This window comes from Lotus japonicus, chromosome 4, assembly GCF_012489685.1.
Source record: "Lotus japonicus ecotype B-129 chromosome 4, LjGifu_v1.2".
NCBI lineage: Eukaryota > Viridiplantae > Streptophyta > Magnoliopsida > Fabales > Fabaceae > Lotus > Lotus japonicus.
In genome coordinates this window covers 43,101,063-43,106,815 of record NC_080044.1, presented here as the reverse complement: position 1 = coordinate 43,106,815, position 5,753 = coordinate 43,101,063, and the positions used below count along the sequence as shown (strand labels likewise).

General features: G+C 36.4%; 1 long non-coding RNA gene across 1 annotated transcript; it reads left to right on the top strand.

The window, feature by feature from the left end:
* Positions 1–289: 289 nt before the first annotated feature.
* On the top strand, positions 290–4,455 carry LOC130714319 (uncharacterized). Its single transcript, XR_009011246.1, has 3 exons — positions 290–381; positions 2,574–3,460; positions 3,591–4,455. It is a non-coding gene; the product is annotated as an uncharacterized LOC130714319 (long non-coding RNA).
* The last annotated feature ends 1,298 nt before the right edge of the window (positions 4,456–5,753 follow it).

The window sequence follows — 5,753 nt, the reverse complement described above, 5'->3', positions numbered from 1 at the left end:
AATACTTAAAACTTTAACTAAAAAAATTTACTTAACCTTTTTTTTGGACCTAAAGGGTGATGACAGGTAAAAAACACGGCTCCAAAATTAGATTCGGAAAACACGGGCTCCATGTTAGTGGGACCCTATTATTTTTGGTCTTTTGACAAAAAATACGATAAGAGTAAAAAAAACGAAAAGCTTCTAGAAAATAGAAATCTAGACTTGCACGTGTCTACTATTACAAAACCGCGTGTTTGGAATGGATTTACCATATATACCTTATTTTACCTATAATCTCGCACCATAATCACGAGTAACCCGTTCGTTTTTCTCTTCGTTTTCAAAGCTTTTCTGTCGCATAACCACAGTTTTCGTTGAAACTTCGAAGACCACCACAAGGTACGAATCACATCGTGTTCTCCGATAAATCCGTGTTTCAATCTCTTCGCTGTCTTAGGATTTCTTCGTTTCCGCATATGCTGTTAGAATTTTTCTCCTCTTTGTTGTTTTGATTCGATTCGGTTCCGTGTCTGTTACCTCTGCGATTAAGGGTTTAAATTAAACATGCTTGCTCAATCGATGAATTGCACAAAAATCATTTGCATTGGAATGATGAAAGAGTCGTTGTTGAATCCAGCTGGTGTGGGTTGGGTTGGTTTCGATTGTTTTCGTTTGAAGGTTCTTGACCTCCTTATAGTGGAGGGTTTGGTTCTTCAGGGTTATGTGCATGCATGACCCAGATGATTAAGCTTCAAAAACTTGGCTTATGTTGCTGACTATGATTATTTGGAGATTTACCTTGTTATATCATTCTCTGAATTTCTCTCTTAGAGTTTCATAATGCTATAATCAAAAGAAGGGGGGGTGGATTTTATAAAAGAGAGGTAAGTGAACTAGGGAAGGCTGAGAATTTTATAAAAGGGAGGGTGTGGATTTTATAAAAGGGAAGGGAAGGGGGTGGATTTTAATCATGTTTGGTTTAATCTTTTGTTGTTTGGTTGAGGAGGGGACAGGACAGATTTAATACTCCTTACCTTCAAGGGGATATATCATTTGAGAATGTTTTTTTATGTGAGAATGATAGGATCACCATTAGATATGAACTAACAAGATTAATAATGTTTACAAAGTCACATGGAGTGGTCATGTGACCATTAAATAACTTCTAATCTTAATCATTTAATCAGATTAAATTTAATAATTATGATTTACTTTATTCTTATCATTCTCATATGAAACATTTTTGATACCCCTACTTTCAAATTAGAATCTTGGATTTCAAAATACGCATAAGGACATTTTAGTCATACAAGTTATCTCCCCCCCCCCCCCCCCCCCCATTTTAGATAGGGACACAACTGAGTTAGGAGGTGCTATGTTTCACTTTGTTCACCTCCCTCCTAGAGTTTAAACCAAATAGAATAGCTTTATAAAAATATACAGGCAAGCCCCAGATAGAAAGTCAGTTTTAAAAATCTACTATAAAATGCCTAGTTGAAGCTCACTGTTTTTGGGTTTAAGAAAATGCAGTTTAGTTACTCAGTGATTTCAAATCTGATTATGCCTAACCTCAATAATTCTTTGTAAGGGTACTGGTACCTTGTAATAATTGGTGGTTAATATTCTTCCATGTAATTAACATACTTGAAATAGAATTACATCAAGCAAGTGACATTTGACCACTAACTACTACTGTTATGGGTACCCCTCACAGAAAAAAGGTGTCTGAGGAGACTTACAATAGTTATGAATATTAAAGTAGTACAATTCTTGTTAGAATCTGTTATTGCCTTTGTGTATCTGAAGAAGCTGACTCGGATGTGGTTTTGATTGGCAATTTTTTTTACCTTTTCTATTCTTTTTCTCTCCTTTTTGGTATAAAGATTAAAGAAGTAAAACTAATCAGGCAATATGTGATACAAAACAATTGTCAATAACGATAGCTGTAACCGTAAATAGCGAAATGAATGGGTTGGATCAAAAAGGACTAAAGGAAATTTATCTTTGGCTCGTGGATTGAGTTTAGATTTTTACAAAATGATCACACTGAGGGAATGGTAGCTGTAGCATAAATCAGTTTGGAAGAGGCATGTGTTACTGTTATGGGATTTCTAAAAAATGAGAAGACACTGGTGAGGCTTTGTGCTGAGCCATACTTTATGATTCAGTTATCATAATCAACCCCTCATATCCTTATAATGTTGATGTTTAGTTAGCTCATCGTCATCATGTGAGCCTGATCTTTGAATTCTGTACTCTGCTTATCATTATTATGTTTATGTTTAAGTTTGCTCATAATCATCACCATGTGACCCATTTAAGACACATTTGATGCTTGAGTAATAGTTAGATATACATTTTTATCAAACTGCGGTTCTCCTGCAATGCACACAAACAGACATGCAAAAACAGAAGGATGATATGATAGTAATGGGGTAGAACTTAACCACCTCACATGCTAATATGTGTTTCTGTTTAGACAGTAGAAACTGGTATCCTGGTTAACGATTCGGTTCCCCAGCTTTACAACATTGAATGATGAACCTGATCTCTTGGATTGTATCTAAGATAATTCTGGGTTTGACTTGCAGGAAAAAGAAAAACCATAAAGTTATATGGATATCAAATCACCGAACAACAAGGAGTCAACTGAGGTGACACGTGAGTCGCTTATTGCTATTTCCAGCAGCTACTCTCCAGATAAGAATCTGGAGTCAAATTCTGTGTCCGAGAACAAAAAATCAGATGGGGTTGCGAAGCCAAAATGCGATCAGGATGATGACTTCAGGTCTGAACTGATTTCAATTTCTTATGCTGAATCCCCTGATGTCAAAGTCTCCTCACCAATCTCAATGGATGTCTAAGCTACAACTATAATTGCCAGTATTTCATGTGTAATTCCTGGACTTAGTCTGTTTGGGTTTTCTCTGTGTCAATGGTGTGACTGAATTTGTTATATACTGCACCAGCTATCTTGCAAGTTGCAACCTTGTGTAAATACTTTCACTGGCAACATGTTTGATTCCTATGTTGGAATGACTATGATAACTGTGTTGTCTCAGTGCTATGTTAGTTCATCTGTACTTTATTTTTACACTTCAAATAATACAGTAGTCTTGTGCTTGTTTTTCATATTACTGAACTCATAAATCAGCTCATTCGTGTGGTAATCTTACAAGGTGGCTTATAGGGTGCAAGTGCATCTTAGGTCTTGCACCATACAAGAGCAAAAATGACCCACAATATAAGGGTGACTCGTTGGTAAAAAATAGAAAAATGAAGATTACAGAATTAGCCTTTTACCTTCTTCTTTTTCTCTTTGCCCCTCCTTTCTCCTCTGCCTCTCCACCACCATAGCCACGGCCAGCCTTCAAATACCCTAAAATTGCTTCCAACACCCTCCTAAGCACATAAATCAACCCAGAAACTCCTTTGTAGCGCATTTGCAGATCTAGAAGCGGAGAAGTTGGAGGAAGAGGTAATAGATTTGATAAATGAAAATTGGTGAATAATTATGAGATCTGGGTTTGCTTCTCCCTTCCCCCCTCCCTTTTATTCATTATTTCATTCCTCCCTGATGAATGAATGAAGAACAATATCAATTTCAGAGCAGACGCAGAAGAAGAAACTCAAATGAGTTCATTGACTTCTCACACGGAGTCCATCAACATCACTCTATAATACATGGAGAAGTAGATTCAGGTGCCTAATACTTGAGCCTAAACGGTTCTTATATGTGTTTGTTAATTATTACGATTCAAATCGTCACAACAAGGTAACCCTTTTTGTTTCTCTGCCTCTTTGTTTTCATCTTTGCATTGCAACGACGATGAATTGAGAAGTAGGAGAAATGAGGAGAGAAAGGGGCAGAGTACATGAGATCGGATTCTGAATCACGAGATCTGGTTTTTCTTCAAACGTAAATCTGAATCACAATATATGGTTCTTCCTGATATTATGAATCTGATTTTTTAAGAGATTGGGGGTTTAAAGCAAATCAAACGAACTGTGCTTTCGATTTGTTTTGCATATCTCCATTGATGAATCTGGTTCTCTTTGAACGACAGTGCATATCTCTTTGATTGACTCTTCTTAATGGTGATTTTGTTATCTAATTCTGGTTATGGTTTCTGTTCTAATTTTTGTTTCCTTACTCTGATCTGGGTCTCTAGTTTTCTCTCATATGTGGTTTGATGTGGTTTGAAGTCCTGTCGCCCACCACTACGCTGAGAACGTGCGACCGGTTGCTGGCCGTTGTGGGGCGGATTGCCCGGGGTTTCTTTGCGATGGCGAAAGACCGGTGTTGAGAGAAAGTTCTTTCATCAAGGGCTTAAGTGTCATAACAACAATAAAATTAAAATAAAATAAAGAAAGAATTAAACAAGATATGGCACGGTGCATGACCTAAGAGGTAATGCACCTTAGACAACACCATGTTGCAAGCTACAATAAATAAATAATACGATTTTACCATGACTGAGGACCACTAACTAAGACTGATGTATCAGTATCTGAAAGTGGATTACAAATAAAACTAGAAAATTGACTTCGTGCTCGGTATCCTCTTCCTCCTTGGATTTGGCTTCTCTCATCCATTGTCATCTTTCCATTTAATAGGTGTAGCAGTAACCTTTGTTATTCCTTGTTCTTCAAGGAAGGTAAAAGTCTTGACAAGCTTTGTATCCTCGAAAAATGGATTGAGTTTAAAGTTGAAGGTGATTCAGTATTCTCACTTGACATCTTCCTCAACCTCAAAGAGAAGTGAAATACTTGAATATCTTCTCATCCTTCACGTTTAGAAGTTCATCGAGAAGGAGATGGTTCATAAAAGCAGTCAATCAGAAATTGGGAATAGACAGTATCTCATTGAACTTGTGATCTATTTCGACAACTTTATCCTTGGGCTCCTCATTGTTCTTTTCAATCTGGATCTCTTGCAACTTCTCTATGGGGAGGACGAGTTCCACATCAATTTGCTCTTTAGGATTCTCGTCGGCCTTGTCGGAAACTTGTTTCTCCTATATAGCATCCCGTGATTTGTTGTTAGTAAAATTGTTTTACACTGAAAGTGAAAATCCATTAAACTCGTGGATATTGTGGTCAAATTCAATAGTGGTATCGTACTTGGTCACCAAAAAAAATTCACCTAGATATATAGTGAAAAAATTTACTGTTAAAGAGAACCCGAAAAATAGGGACCTAAAAAACAGCAACTCCTTTATTTGCTCCTAAAGAGATATATTTGGCTTTACACAGTGTTTGGTTTAGAGAAGAGTTTAAGAACATAGAAGATAATTAGAGAGAAGTAAATGAGAAATATAGTAAATTTTGTAGGTTATTTAGTATAAGAGAAATAAAGAAGAGAGATAAGAAAGAACAATGTGGATCTCTCTCCTTTCGTTTGATTGAATAAAAAAAAGAGAAGGAAAAAAGTCATTTTTATCTTGAATGTTGTTCCTTTGGTCATGATTGTCTACATTTTAGCTAAGGTGGGTTTTCTGTAACATGATGTGGGACCAGATGTTCGAGCATCTTGGATGCAACATTTGTCCTTGTGAGCCTGTTGTGTGTTAATTGATTTATTATGGAAGCTTTGGATTGTTTGCGTGGTCAACAAGCTAGGGTTGTTGAAGAAGCTTTTCTGTGCTAATAAGAGAATATATCAAGTGTGATCAAATCAGTTATAAAGGATTTGATTTGGGTTTAATGTGTGGAAGTTTTATCTTTTATTGAAATCTTACTCATGAAGATTTGTTGCTGATTTTAGAAGA